We start from the raw sequence: 15,946 nt of genomic DNA, 5'->3' as shown, positions 1-15,946 counted from the left end.
AAGCCCGGCGTCTTGCTCAGGTGCGCAGACAGTGGGTGTACCCATGGGAGCCCAGAGCACAGTGTGAGGGTGAAGGCAGTTATGGTACTGCCCCTTCTCTCTGAGCATGCCCCGTGGCTGTGCTGGGTTTCCAATGCTTCTGCGCCCATGGTGGAGCCGTGTCATGCTTTAACCCCTGGCCAGGAACTCCATGGCACGCTGCTGCTCACTCACTGCTTGGAGAGGACTGAAGGGTTCATGGTGAGACAACTTGCAGCTTGCAGTTTAAGAAGGAAAGCAAAAGCCACACATGCAATGCTGGCCCCACCCCTACTTCCACAAGCAGTGCCACCGCTGCTGCAGTGGGCTCCTCTTTCTCTCTCCTACCTAGTCCTACCTCTCGTTGAGGATCACAACAACCCCCAGGGCAGAAAGATCCCACTTTGCAGGACACTGGCTGCCATTGCACAGCCGTGCCTTGTGGTGGGGTTGGGGTTTAAGCACAGGCTTGTCGGCTCCTATGATCATAGGCTGGTTGCCTGAGCAGAAGGGCCTGGTGGTGGGAAGAAGTGTCTGTGGTGGGAAACCCCCAGAGATGACAGAACACTTAATGCTGTTGGGGACCTGTGGAGACTTTCTGATCCAAAATCATTGCAGAATCGGGACTGCCTACAGCTGCTTGCCCAGGCACTTGCTCATGACTGTGAGCCAACATTTTTTAAGTTCTTTACACTTGGTGACTTCCCAACTTCTCGGCAACCTATGGCAATTCTCAGTCACTCTTCTCATTAACAAATCTTTCCTGTGGTTCATTTGGAATCTCTTGTTTCAATATTTGACCATTACCTTTTGCCCTTGCCCAATGGACACCTCTGGAAAGAGTTTGGCTCCATTATTTCTACATCCTTTCTTCAGGCATTTGAAAATCATGATGCAGTATGCCCTGGGCTTGCTTTCCTCTAGACTAAACAGTCCCAGCTTTCTCAGACTTTTCTTTTAGAGAAGGTTCTCCAGTCCATTAATAACCATTGAGGCTCTTTGCTGGATTTCACCTTCAGTGTATCTCCATCTCTCTGGGAAATCCAGCACTGGATTCAGCATTCTTGAGGTCCCCACACCAGTGGGGAAGGATCATTTCTCTTGGCCTGCTAGCAACTGGCCATTGTCTTATACCGCTGGCCACCTCTGCTACAAAGGAACAGTCTTAGCTTTCTAACTGGGCACCCAAAGGAGGGAAAACCTGGATTCGTGTAGTGTCAAACTGCTTTAAAATCCACAAAACATATTTGCTGTTCTTCAGCTCATCCTACTGTATGAAGATACTGCTTTTATAACTGCCTGAAACATCCAGGGACTAGAGATGAACCCTGATGATTTCAGCATGTGTGCTTTTTTTCCCAGGTTCCATTGGATTTGCATTATCTCTAGTAGGAGGGGATTCCTTCTAACCGGAAAAGAAAGATGCTGTAATTCCTAAAATAACTTTTAATCTTCTTAAATTAAATCAGAGCAGCAACTTGCTTTGAATTTTCTAACTTCTTGTTTAGTCACAGGAGTCACAAATACAAACTCTTTTCCTGGTAAAATAAAAATTTAGGAATATATACCTGAAGTTGTGCTTGACTAAATTTTACTAAGGGTAAAAATATATGTAAATAAGTTAGGAGTCTAAACAAGAGTCTCAGATGGGCTTGAGACATCTACTGCTGCATTTTCCGAGGTAGTTTAAGTTGAGGCCTAAAAGTATTATGAAGCTAGTAGCTGTCTTTGGATATTAATTGTAACTAAAATCCATGACTGCAGTAATCCATCTTCCTGGCTTTCCATGTATGTGCCTTGCATTTGCTAGGCAACCACTAACAAACTCTACCAGGTGCACAAGGGTGTAACTCCATGCTCCTCTGGTCAAAGTCATCTCATCTTGGTAGCTATGGGGGAAAGGGATAGTTACACAAGCTCTGTTCACCCAGCCTGACAGGTTATGTGTATTTCTCACTACTACAAGGGACTGTGAACTGTGGCAGTGGGAATTGGTAGATTCTCCACTTCTTCTGACTGTGCTGCAGAGAAGGTAATCTGCATTACAAGAGGCCTTGGTTTTAGTACCCTTTATTTCCTGAAACAGCTGGGACAGCTACATTCATTAGTGAGTAGATTTCCATGGGAGTGAGGTGTGAACACTGAAGCTTGTGATTACCATCTCTGAAAAGCTCAGTTTGATGTAATCTGGCGAATTTTCCCCACAAGCTTTTTTTCATCTCCTGGCATAGGTACAGCTGCTTATCTGTCACCATTTTCCTCAGTGACAGCCGTCTCTCTGAGGAAGAGAACGACCACACAAGGATAAAAAAGGAAGAAAAGTAAAGCAGAATGAATAAAATAACATTACATTGACCCAGTGATTTCAACAGGGTGGGTTCACCTGCACAGAGATGTTTGCAGCACTGGAGCCAAAAATGTGACAAAACCAAGCTTTCCTTGCTTTCAAGTCTGCAGTTGATTATAGAAACAAAAATGGTACCAGAAAGCTGGAAGCAAATTTTAAGGGCCATAATCAAAACCAAAAGATGAACTGAGAAATATTTTAACCTGCCAGAATTTGTGTGCAAAGGTTCTGTGTTTCCTCTGCAAGATGTGATAATATTTTTCCCACTTAGCAGAGGATATTGCAAATATTGGTGTGAATGCAATCAGAAGATTAAGCAAAAGGCAGCCTTGGACACAAAAGCCTGGTCAGTCAGGTAGTGAAGTAATTGTTTTTAATATTTCATTTTTATAGGTAAATCATAATTACAGACAGATCTTCAAACTTCTTACTTTTCAACTTTTTTTCTTACTTTTTTCTCTAAAATGTAAATTAATTTTTCTCATGCTTGCTTTTTTGGGTTTTTTTTTTTTTTTGTTTTTGTTTAGAATCCTTTAATTAAGCAAGAGTATTGTGGCTTGCTATTTCAGGTTATTTAAAGACTGTCAAAGGCAGAAAGATTTTTTATAAAATCAGGTGTGCTTTACTTTAAAGGAAAAAAAGTACCTAATTTTGAAAATCCTACAAGGTATTTATTTATATTCTTAAATAAAAGCTTCAACATATTGACATTTAGTTCATAAATTGAGTTCCTAATCTCAGGTGAATAGAACCTATTTAGTCCAAATTCTAATCATTTTTTCATTAAAGAAAAACCCAGCTGATAAAAGTTTTTAAATTTTTTATTACTACCCCATGTTGAAGCACCACACAAATAAACAAATTGGTATATTGAAAATTAGTTTGATGTACTTTTGAGATATTGGATAGAATAAAATTTTCAAATCAGGATTTCTGTATCCTAAGATCAAAAAATACCTGGGAGACTATAACTACAAAGGTTACTTTGGCAAAAAGTCACATTTGTTTGAGCTCTCTGGTGTTAAACTAATTATTTATTTAATAATCCTAAATATTTTGTTTCTCATTGCAAGATATGACAGTAGAACTACCTCATGAAATTTCAATGTAATATAATGACAGCAACAAGATCTTTTAGCACAGCTAAATTTGGCATTCTACATATACTTGACATGCCTTCAGTAAAATAGCCACCTATAAAACAGGTGCTTATATTGCATATACCTCTTAAAATAAAGTATTTCTAGAATAAATCTTCCTGAAAAAATTTTCTAGGAGTTATCTGGAGCTGATAAAGTTTTCAGCAACTGCAGATTTTGAGAGGCATCACAACAGTAATAGTTTGATGTAAACAGTGATACAGCATTTGCTGGCTGGTGATCGTTTGTCATGTTTCAGATGGAATGAAAGTGTTCCTTCGTTTTGTTTATTCCTTCTTGTTTTAGAGGGAATAGACTGGGAACAGGACACACTGGTGCAGAGAGACACCAAGTGAAGAGAGCTGAGGAGTGTGAATGCAATTCACTTTTTGAATTTCCAGGCGGTGCATGCAGGACTCTGCTCACCTTCTCTTCCCCACAAGAGGAGGACACAGGTGTGCAGGCAGGATTTGGGCTAAAGGTCCTGAGGTCTGCCTCAGATCATAAAAATAACATGGCAAATCTCTGAGCCTATGGTGGAGGAATGTCCAAATGTTCAGTGAAAACTGTGGGTGTGACCTGATTACCCTAGCAAACTGTAAGGGACCTCAGACACACAGACAAACACCATGGATATCAGGCTTGAACCATCAAGTCGATTCCCCTGCAGCTATATGTGCATGTCTGCAGGACATTTGGTGCAGCTAAGTCATCAACATCACCCACTTCCATACCCCTACTGTACTCAGCTTCTTACAAATCCTGTGCCATTCTGGTGACAGTTATGTATTTACCAGAATTTGTGCTTGATTTGAAGGAGCCATACTGTCCATACTCCCTCAGACCACCCTCTTCCTTCACCCAACATTTTAGGAGCCTCCAGGGAAAGATGTATCTATGTTCAGCCCCTGCTGACCAAAACCTCCAGTCTGAACTTCTGACACGTTTCAGGCCATGGCTTCATGGTGCATCTGCATCAAAGAGAAAGATTTTTACACAGCGTCTCCTTTGCAGCCATTTAACTCTTTGAACTATTCCATGGGCACTGGAATATGAGCCAATTCTCTTTTTCTCAGGGTGGAAGCTGTAGATGGCTGAACCATATCATTCAAAAGCAAACATGCTGTTCACTATTTCATATGGTGAAAATGACAATAAATTAACTGAAAGGAACATGAAACACATATTAGAAGGAAAACTATGTTTGCAAAGGTACTGTTTCTTGGCACAATTTGGGTAAAAGAGCTGTTTTACTGCCACTGGCTTGTACAAAAAGAGGTCTGCTGATATGTCCACCCCATCTTGTATATTTCTCTTTTCTCTACAGAGCTTTTCCTAGAGGCAGATGTGATAGGCCTAAGGAATAGAGAAGGTCTCCTTACTGTGTTTTGTGCACACATGGGCCAAGGCAAGCTATAATGTGAATTCCTCAGTGTACACTCATTTCTCCTCTCTCAGAGCTGAAAGTACAGCTCCTTGGCTGTACTCTGTGCCCGTAACACAACAGATCATCTAGTCTGAACAATTAGCAAAATAACACCTTCAAGCGTAAACAGTATGGCACATGAGAGAATATATTATGTCAGTCACAGCACCTGTGCTTGACACTGAAAAAACAGTATCAAGGTATTATATTTAAGAGGGACAATTCCAGATGTCGGCAAAGCTAAGGCTCTGTTCTTGAAGGATTTGAAAACTGGAATCCATTTCCTTTACTTGTCAGCATGGAGACGAGGGCTATGGATAAAGATTATACTAACTTTCATTTCCACACTGATAAACTGCAGGTTTTTGTATGCCCTCCCTCATTAAAAACTTGTTCTGCTGAGACCATAAGCACCTCAACCTGACAAAATGGTTCCTGACAGGAGAGGGCATATTGATCTGGAGCAATTTATACATTGTTTACTAGAGAGATAATCTATTACAGAGAAGTTTTGTTATAGGTTTCCCCCCCTTTGTATTTTTTTTTTTGGTTTGCCAAAGTACTTTACACTATGATGAATAATAATGAAATACAAAAGTAATTATTAACAAACCTAGTTAGCTGATTATCCAAAATGGACTACAGCATGTTCAAGTGCATGGGCTGAGGAAAAGCCATGTACAGTGTTTATGCCAATGAATAATTACTATGAATTACATAAGATAATCAAAATTATTATTAAAAAAATATTAATCAAAATGTCTGCATGCTCATAATTTCCAGCAAAGCAGCCTCTTTTCCCCCCTACTTTGATTATATCAATAAAGATTGAAAAAGAGTTGCAGGACAGTAAAATATTATAACAGAAATTTCACAATATTCTACAACATTTGGACCATTTTAACCAAATGAGACCAAATGGATTTTCCTTAATTTTAAATTAATTTATCTTACTTTTATTTTAAAAATAAGATATATTACAACTGTAATGTATAACTGCATTTTTCCAAGGTTTTTCTAGAGACTCAGGTAGGTCTAACCAGCAAAGTCTTCAAAATATAATATGATTCAATCTGATGAAATGATCCTGTAAGCCTGAATCAGTGGGAGCTGCCTTGGAAGATCAGACAAAGTCAGTAAATAGGGGATAAGGATAGGATCGATTCACGTGAAATAGCAATTTTGTGATACTTATATATGCATCTGACTTGTTCTTAATTTCATTTCACATATTGAACCAATGAACTACCCTCTGGATACTTCCCTCATAGTCCCTAGTCTAGAAAAGTAGTACATATAACTTAAGGCTTCAGCTTCGTATTCAGGTTTTACAGAACCAAAACTTGGTGAGAAGAATGTCTTCCTGAATGTGAAGCACAGAAAATAAACAAATTCAGAGAAATAAATTGATATATAGAAGAATAAATTAAAAAAAAAATCCTGTGACCCAGTAATCAGAGCAACTAAACCCACAGAAATTGTAGTGGTCTTATTTATCTGCCTGTTTACCTAATGTATACAGTGAATCTTCAATTTGCTTATATAGAACATATAAATGTTCAAAGAAAGAGTCCTGTGAAGTATTTTGAGATGACTGGATTCATATTTTACCAAGACTTAGTTAAAAAGCTAGCTCCCTAAAGGGTTTTAGATTCCAGAAACATTATGAAAACTAAAAAATTTTTGAAGAACATTCAAAATGTTATTCTGAGACTCTGGATAAATAAGAAATGTCTGGCACATGTCTTCGCAAACTTTCCAGAACAATGTGCTGTCAACTCAAGGTAAATGATTATAATATTTTATCCAGTTTTTAACAGTGGGAAAACCAAAATATGTCCCATAATGAGAAACAAGCCTACTTTGTTTATGATATTCTCCTTTAGCTCTGGTTTATCTTTGGGACAGTTAGGGTTTGCTTTATTTAGAATTTAAGATTTATAAGGAGTTAGTGAAATATGCTTACAAAATTATTATTGGTGAAGTATTTCTATTGCACATTCATTTCAAAACGATACTTGTTTTTTCTTATCCTACTGTGAAATGAAACCAAATGTCAGAACCTTAAAATATTTCACTATGTTGATTTTTCCTCATTATATTGCTTCTAATTGCTTAATGAAAGCATGTGGAATTACACCAACAGGATGCTTTAATGGCTCAGACCCAAATGTTCCTAAGCTTTGCCCTAGTTTGATATGCAATAGTATGGCAATAGCCTTGTCAGTATCACAGAAGATAAGTGTCCTCTGCCTGATGAGGAGTTGAGGAGCCGAATATGCACTGAGGGTTAATCGTGGCTATAAGTCCTCCAGACTGAAATGTTTGCACCTATTTTTAATTAATAGACTGGGTTTTTTTTTTAATGTAATGGACACCTACTTATTACATTATTTTTCAGAGATGAACTTTACTACTGTGGAAAATAAACATGGATGGCTAGATTTTTGTTACTGTCCTGCTCATCTACTACACTAATTTCCATGAAGTTGTTTTTGTTAATATTCCCTTCCCTTCCCTTCCCTTCCCTTCCCTTCCCTTCCCTTCCCTTCCCTTCCCTTCCCTTCCCTTCCCTTCCCTTCCCTTCCCTTCCCTTCCCTTCCCTTCCCTTCCCTTCCCTTCCCTTCCCTTCCCTTCCCTTCCCTTCCCTTCCCTTCCCTTCCCTTCCCTTCCCTTCCCTTCCCTTCCCTTCCCTTCCCTTCCCTTCCCTTCCCTTCCCTTCCCTTCCCTCCCTCCCCCTTCCCTCCCCTCCCCTCCCCTCTCCTCTCCTCTTCTTTTACTTTCCAAACCTTTCCTTTTTTCTTTCCTCCTTCCTTCCCTTCCTGGAACCTTCCCTTCCGTTTCCTTTTTCCCCTTCCCCTTCCCTTTCCTGCAACTTCCCTTCTCAAAACTTCCCAGAACTTCCCTTCCTGGAACTTCCCTTCCCTCCTTTCGTTCTTTCCTTCCTCATGTCTGTCATCTTGTTATGGGACAAACTGCAGACGTAAATTCTGATTTCTTTGGGAAAAGGCAGCTATGAGTTGTTTTGACTGAAGTATACAAAATTCAGAAGGAAATAAGACAGCAGTTGTCAGGTTTTGCCAAAAATACAAGAACTCAGGGAAATGGTTTAAAGTAAAGAGTAGGTCAAGCCTGCAAGGAACTCAAGAGGAATTTCTTTGGAGATCATAGAAAATAGAAAAGACACTAGGCAGCAATAACTGTAATTACTACAGAGGAAGGTCAAAAACCATTTAAGACAGAGAAAATGTCAGACAAAAATCCTATGCTAAAACACAGGAAGGACTGACCCATCTGCCACCTGCATGCTGTGGTCCTGAGAGGGAGCTGACCTCTCTATGTTCTTTTACAATACACAGAAATCCCTGAAATATTTTTGTGCCACATAATTTCTTTTTTCTCTCTCATTTCTGGAGTATGTGGTAAATCTAAGCATATTTTTTCATGTGGAATATTTATGAGTGTTTTTGCTCATTTATATCAGTTTGCATACAGTTCTTGGTATTATTTGTTATTTCTAAGTCAGCTCCAACATGCAAAATGCTTTGCAGTGTAAAAAATGTACAGTATTATTTTTCAGGGAGACTGTAATGCAGGAAGGCAACACATGAATAAATTGCAGGAAGGAGAAAAAAAAAAGAGTATGTCATATGTTTAAATAGCAGAAAATATTCTTGGCAAATTTGATCAGGGAACTGTAGGTAAAGAAGGTTAAAGTAGATCAAACCACAGAAAATCTTCTCCTTGATAATTTCTCTTGGGTATAAGCATTAGCCCAAGTTTTGTCATGTATTATTTTAACCTTTATAAAATGGACTGTTAATACAGTATTTCTAACTTCTAACTCACAGCACATTATCAAAAAACCCTGTCCTTTCCATCAAACTTCTAAGAGAGACTGAACCTTATAAAACTTGGAAAAATCATGCCATGGAAATTATTTGGATAGAGAGGATAGTGAGGGGGTAGAAGGAATGTTGTTGCTAAGTTCCTGAAATGGAAGTTAATGATCCTAATAAGAGCAATGCTTTGTGCTCCTCATATGAGTATGTTCTGGCAGAGAAGAAAAAAATTTGGATTCAGAGACAATGGCAAGAGAAGAGAAGAGAAGAGGAAAGGAATAGTGTGGGTCTAAATCAGCATGGGATGAATCAAAAGACAGCTCATTTAAGTGTCTGACTCTCTGAGCTCTGCCAGTGCCTTACAGAAGGGAAACAGCCTTAACTTTATTTACAATGCCAAAAGGATATATGCAGAAATTTACAGGGAAAAAATGAATGGATCCCTTCCCTCTAGCTTCAGGCCTTCTTAATTAGAAAGCTGGAGGGACTCATACTATCCCACTTGAGGCACACAGTTTAGCCAGCTACATTAAGCAGTCTCCCTGAGCTCCCTCACTAGCAATGGGAGACAGGTAGTTTTCTGTAAAGCCAAGGCAACATGTTTAAGTTCAGTGCCCAGTTAACAGGAGTCTCAGGAACCAGTTGTCTAACTTGGCCACAGCTCCTGGTGGTAATATTTCTCCTCTGAATTGAAATGCAACAGATTTTATGTTACTGGATATACAAACAGGCATTTTTGAAGCTGAAATCGGTACTGGGGGTAAAAGAGTCAAACTAATGAGTGGAGTCGGGCAACATAAAAGGAATCTGTTAGAAATAGTGACAAAACACACCACTAAAAGGTTCAGAGTTCTAAGGCACTCTAAGCTATAGAGGCTATTAGTAATGTAAAGCAATTAATAGTATGGCTTAATTGGATGCACAGATGTGAGGCACAATTACACACTGAAAATGCCACAACCGTGCCACTAGATCTTTCTCTGTGGGAGGTAAACTTTACAAATTACTTCAGAACAGAATGCCACAAGAAGTATGACCTGAAAAATCAAGGTCTCGTAGCAGGTTACCTGCCTAAATTGTCAAAACTGCAGACTAGGTGCTGAATGCATGCTGACCATAAATTATATTTATTTCATAACAGATGCCTGCCTTTAGGGATCTAAATTAGCTGAAGCTGTGACATCCAATCTTAGTCTACTTCCCAGTAAACTGAACTAATCGCAGCCTACAACTTTGTTTTCAAGGGATAGATTGGGCCCTTGCTTTGTGCCTTCAAAATCTTTTATAGAATATAAAAAAGCAGACCCAGCTGAAGCTGAGAACCAATATATTAAAAACTATAGAGTCTGAATTCTTGTTTTGCTTTTGAATGGAGCTTTCATGGAGACCTGTGCCAGCAAAATTCCAATGCATGTGCCACATGTCATAATTACTTGTAATCTGCTTTGAAAGAACAGAGGATGATACATTTCCATTCTATTTTCAAGTGATCAAAACCTTGTGCCCGTGCCTTTGATCCATTTTGGATCTGTATGTCCTGCAACTGCACAGGAGACAGCATGCATCTCCCCAGTAACAGAATGACAACGAACTGATTCCCAAGAAAAACATTAAGCTGGAAAAGAATACAAAAGAATCTTTAACATTTAAGATTGGAGCTGCAAAGAAATACTTCATAACCACAGACATGCTTGCTTAACATAAGGGGGAAATAATTTTTTGCACTGTGTGTCTGGAGATAGTAATAGAGGAGCATAAATTGCTGCCACCTCCCCTTGCATGTAGCAACCGCAGTGCTTGAGCTGCTTGAGCATGACCACAGCAGGGGAGACTGCATTGTTTCCTTTCCTAGCATGGGCTCCTGCATGAGGACACCTGTCTCAAGGAGCACAGGATTTATTAACACCTGAGTAGAATCTGCACTAGTAGCCTGCACAAGATCAGCAACAGGTTGGGTATAGACTGGGAAAGACTGGTTGGTGCAGCACACAATATCTGGCTTTCATTTGGGCAATATATTAAATTTCACAGGTCAACTTCTCCTTTTTTTTTTTCTTCTTTGTAATAGCAATGGTCCTTTTTCCAAACACATTTATGACCAATGAATGTGGTCTTTATCGCTCCCTTCCCTTTGCACCTCTCAGCATGCTATACAGGAATAAGTATTCATGACAGAATGACAGAAGCCTGTCTGCCCCCTAAGGGCTGGCAGAAACTCCACCATCACCACAGGCCATCTATTCCTGCATCACTCAAAAATATGTGAATACTGGAGTTTATAAACTGGACACTGTTCTGTATTCTCATGATAAATCCATAGATTGTTAGTCCTTTCTCTGTTTCCTTTGCAGATGACGATGAACGGGTTTGTTATTTGCTCCAGTATTTTATACTAATTTAATTGAAGCAGAAAACCTGTGAATCCATATGTTGTTTTCCCAACTTTGGAAGACTAGCACCAAGTTCCCCCCTCTCGTCATATGCTCACTTTTTTTTTTTTTTTTAACAGATGATTGCTAATGCCTGGTAAGTTGTGTTTGGTGGCTCTTTGGTAATGACAAATGAAATTTAGGAGTTCCTGATAATGTGAAAGTATTTAATATGGTCTATGGTCTATTCTCATTTAAAGTTGAGAATTTTTCTCTGTTATGCTCTTAATTGTGGAAACATTATTTGTTAGTGAAAACTAGGGCAAAAAGTATTAAAGGTTATGGTCTCCTTTATCTAACTCTCACTGATAAATCTGACCCTCTGCAAGGCAGCACGCCTCTCTTTTCCTGGTCTTTCCCCAAGTATAAATGCCCATATGGTTCTCTGTTTTCCCTGATAAATATCACTTATTCCATACTATTTGTTTCTTGACTTTTTCCTATTTGTTTGAATTACATATTTACTCTGGTCCTCATACTCTGCAGATGAAGTCACCCAACAGCCCAAGTTCTGTTTACTCCTGCAAGTTGCTGTTGTGAATCTTAAAGCCTCTGAGTTGTGCAGATACTTTTGTGTGTCACCAAGGCTAGAGTTTCCCCTGCCACCATCACAGCATAATAAGTGTGATCTAACAGTTTTCCTCCTAATTTGATCCTAATTTTAACAGATGGCTTTCCCATTAATCTCTAACCTTTGGCGGCTATGCTGTTGTTAACATGCTGTGTGTGGAATGGAAACTCTTACTTCATTCTGGTTTTAGAGAGAACAACAATTTTATGTTTTAAACCATTGGAAGTATATGAAACACAACTGGAATCTGCAGTGTACCTAGGATGAGTCAATTTTAAAAAACTTAAAATGTGTCTGCTACACTTCTTTAACATAATTCAAAACACAGACACCTCCCCGTATAGGGACATACCTTGTCTCAAAGTGCCACTGAGATTTAGGCACAGAAATAATTCTGGAAATCTGGACTCTTGATATTTTGCAAGTCAGCAGGCATAGTACACTAAAATATTGATACAATATCCCTTGACTTTGTGCAGTAGCACACACACACCAAATCTCACACTACCAGCAATATTTTTTGGCAAACTGTACTATTAATGGAAATTAAATTAGGCTGCATGACATTAAGCCACTTGGGATTTCTCCAGGGCATCAATTTAGCAACATGTGCTTTCAATCTCTATATGTTCTGTTCCCTTGGAAACCAAAAAAAAAAAAAAATCCAAACCAAAACCCAATAAATTAAACATAAGCTGCAGCTTTTGTGTGTGTGTGTGCAGAAGTCAGGGTTAATTTTCTTTTTGACAGTCAAGGGCTTGCCTTAATTTCAAATATTATGCTTGTCCTTCTCTCAATGACAATGAGGAGAATTGGGAGTGTGCAGACAGTTGCCTGCCTGCTACCAAGGTCATTGTGTATTGCTCTTTGTCTATTGTCTCTTCCTTTTTCCTGCTGCCCTCTATGCTTTTTCCTTACTCCTCTAAGTGCAAAAGTCTCTTGTTCACCTTTTCTTTCGCCTCACACCTATGGATATTTCTGCTCAGAAGACAAATGCATTGCAACCTCAGTCTCAAGGGAAACTAGGTTCTATCTAGCAGAGATTTGAGGTCTCTGGCCACACAGCTGTGGCAAGCCTAGACTCCTGTGAAAATAGGCAACTGGATCCAGATGGGGTCCAGATGTGTTAGTGTACTGAGGCATCCAAGGTAGTAATCCATTGGACAAGAACGTTAGTCCAGGTGCAGTGTCGGACTGACACTGCCAGACTGTATTTGGACACGGGCTGGCTTATGTCAGCCTGTGCAGCTGTGTCCAATAAGTCCAGTTTTGGGGTCAGTGACAGAAGACAGTGTCCACATTTGTCAGTGTAGTGGTACTCCAGCACATAAATGATGCTGAACTGGGTCGTGCAAACTCTGATTCCTCACCCATTCATTCAGATGGAAGCTCAATTTTCTTGGTGCCTCACATTGTGAACTTACATGTCCATTCCCTTATCATGTCCATGGCTCTCTTGAACTGACCTTAACATAACAGATATCTTGAAACTACCACTGTATAAGAATCCAAAAAACCTAGGAAATTTGAGTTTCCCTAGAGGCTCAATTGATTAGTTGTTATTAGAATGAAAGAGGGAAAAAAACCTGGAGCACTAAAGGCTTTTTCTTTTTCCCATAACATTTGAAAATAATTGGAAGAAAGAAGGGAGAGGAGAAAAGAGGCTGTTATCTGCAAACTGTGAAAGTTCATGTTTGGGGTTGCGACAGGGGACTGGCAGCAGCAAGGAGACTTATGGCATGGCAGCACTGATGTGGTTGTGTACATCTCTGAGGTAAACACAAGGAAAAACAAGCTAATCAAAAAAGGAAAATATCCTGAAGCAAGGGAAGAAATTAAGGAGAAAGAATTGTGAAAGCCTGTGATTTTCTCATTATTCTTGTTATTTTTATGTCTTTTTTTTTATTACCCTTCATTTCTTCAAACCTTCTGCAAGTTTTCAGTGAAATGTAAGATTTAAATAGTTGCAAATAAATGGAACTTTGTTCCCATTCTCCCTGCAAAACAACTCAAAATCCAAAAGACCATATAAGCACAATCCTAATTTAGATGTTTTTGAAGTGCCATGTTTTTTAAACTAATTTTATTACAGAGAGGGAGATGGTGGGCTGGCACATGAACTCTGACTCCTCTATTCATAAAAACTAGTGCCTCACAAATGGCAGTGCTCATAATAATGAAAACTTGCACACACTGACACACACATGCATGCACATCTGGAAGGTGCTGAGAAAGTGAAGCAGGGATAACAAAAGAGGACAAGAACAGAAGAAATTAAGGATATTCCTTTAACAGGCTTTTACAGAAAGCTTGTTTAATCTCATGCTTACTTCTAAGTAAGGGGGGATTTGGCTGTCTCATGCAATGCAACCTCCAAAAATGTTTTCAGAATGTAGATGGTGAAGGCAAAACACAACTATGGGTACCGCCCCTCAACTTTTCTTTGTTTAGGCTATTTCCTTTTGAAAAACCTGCTAGGTAATTTGTAACCTTTTGTCAGTGTTATCTTTGAAAGTGTCTTTATTTCACATTTTCTTTTAGTAGTTAAGAGGACTGTAGCACTTTTTAAGTCCCTATTACTTTATTTTACTTTTAGGAACATATTCTTATTAATCAAAATCATCTGTTTGGCTTCCAGTCTGTTTTCTTTGCAGAAGTGTTTTTGGAAGCTTAACAGTGTAATTCCAGGGATGATATCAGCCCCAATGCTTTACAATCTGGGCCTACAGAGGGACTTTATATAGCTCTTTGGGAGGAAGAACTTACACTGCCAAAACAAAGTTCTCTGCCAGGATTAGATCCTGATTCTGTAAACTGACTCCATTATCTATGGTTCTGCCTAACTAAGCATGTGCACATTAACATGAATTTTAAATACTTGAATTCCTTATAGTTGAGGCCCACAGAAGACCATACTAGCTCAAGACTCAAGGGCAGAAGGACACTGAATCTCTGCACCAAGCAAGGCAGGTGATGATGTGGCACTGGACTGCTGCTCAGAAACCACACCCTGTGTGCCATGCAGCTCCACCTCATACGGCTTCCTTCACATGAAGAACAGGCAAGGAAAAGGAAGAGGGAATTGGCTGCACAGAAGAGTCTTGTTAAAATACTGTGGTAGCTAAGGAATGGGCTAATGTTTTTTGCAAAGTTGGGTAACATTCATTTTACCCCAGAGAGCTGGGGGTATTCAGCCTGGAAAAAAGGTGGCTCAGAGGAGACCTTATCACTCTCTGAGGCAAAAAGGTCTGAAAAGAGGCTTTATCCAGGTGAGGGTCAGCCCCTTCTCCCAGGTAATAAGGCAAAGGACAAGAGAAAACAGCCTCAAGTGGTTTAGATGGGATATTATGAAAAATGTTTTTACTGGAAGTGTTGTCAAGCATTGGAACAGGGTCCCCTGGGAAGTGGTGAAATCACCATTCCTGGAGCTATATAATAGATGTTTAGGTGTGGCACCTGGGGACATGGTTTAGAGGTTGACTTGGCAATGCTGGGCTTTTGGTTGGATTTGCTGATCTTAGAAGTCTTTTACAACACAAATGATTCTGTGAATCTATGACATTAAAAGCCTTTGATGTTATAAATCTTGTTCTTGAAATAAATGTGTTCTACCATTACTGTGCCCTCCCAGCTGAAAGAAATGAGTCCAGATACTGCTGTTTTTCACACGATCTTTTGACTTAGATGTCTGCTGAAAACAGACATCTATATCTAAGGATAAGTCTAGATATGCTTGTAGTAGTAAGAAAGACCAGGCTTGCAGCCCACCCTTAGTACACCTATACTTCCCTCCGTTTGAATGGGACTTAGAAACTCAAAAAGTAAACTGAAGGAAGTCAAGTTTTCAAAACTACTTTTGAGAAATCCCAAAGAAGATATATCTTGGAGAACAGAGATAGACTTTTTTAAAGAATAGAAAGGAGAACTAGAGTAAAGCTAAAATAACCACAGAAGAATATGATTTTTTTTAGCTTAAAGATCTAAACCAAACTGTTAATTTGAAATGGAGATATTTCAGTGTGAAAGAGAAACATAAGAGCAATAAATGCTATAAATATTCTACCCTGTGCGCCATGCTGTCAAATAAAAAATAGAAAAGTGAAGGACATTTTCTGGTTCCAACTGCTGAATCTACTTCTTTTGGAATCAAACAAAAATATAATTTGTTGATATA

Source organism: Camarhynchus parvulus, chromosome Z, assembly GCF_901933205.1.
Source record: "Camarhynchus parvulus chromosome Z, STF_HiC, whole genome shotgun sequence".
Taxonomy (NCBI): domain Eukaryota; kingdom Metazoa; phylum Chordata; class Aves; order Passeriformes; family Thraupidae; genus Camarhynchus; species Camarhynchus parvulus.
The sequence above is the reverse complement of the archived record's forward strand: the minus strand, read 5'-3'. Positions refer to the sequence as shown.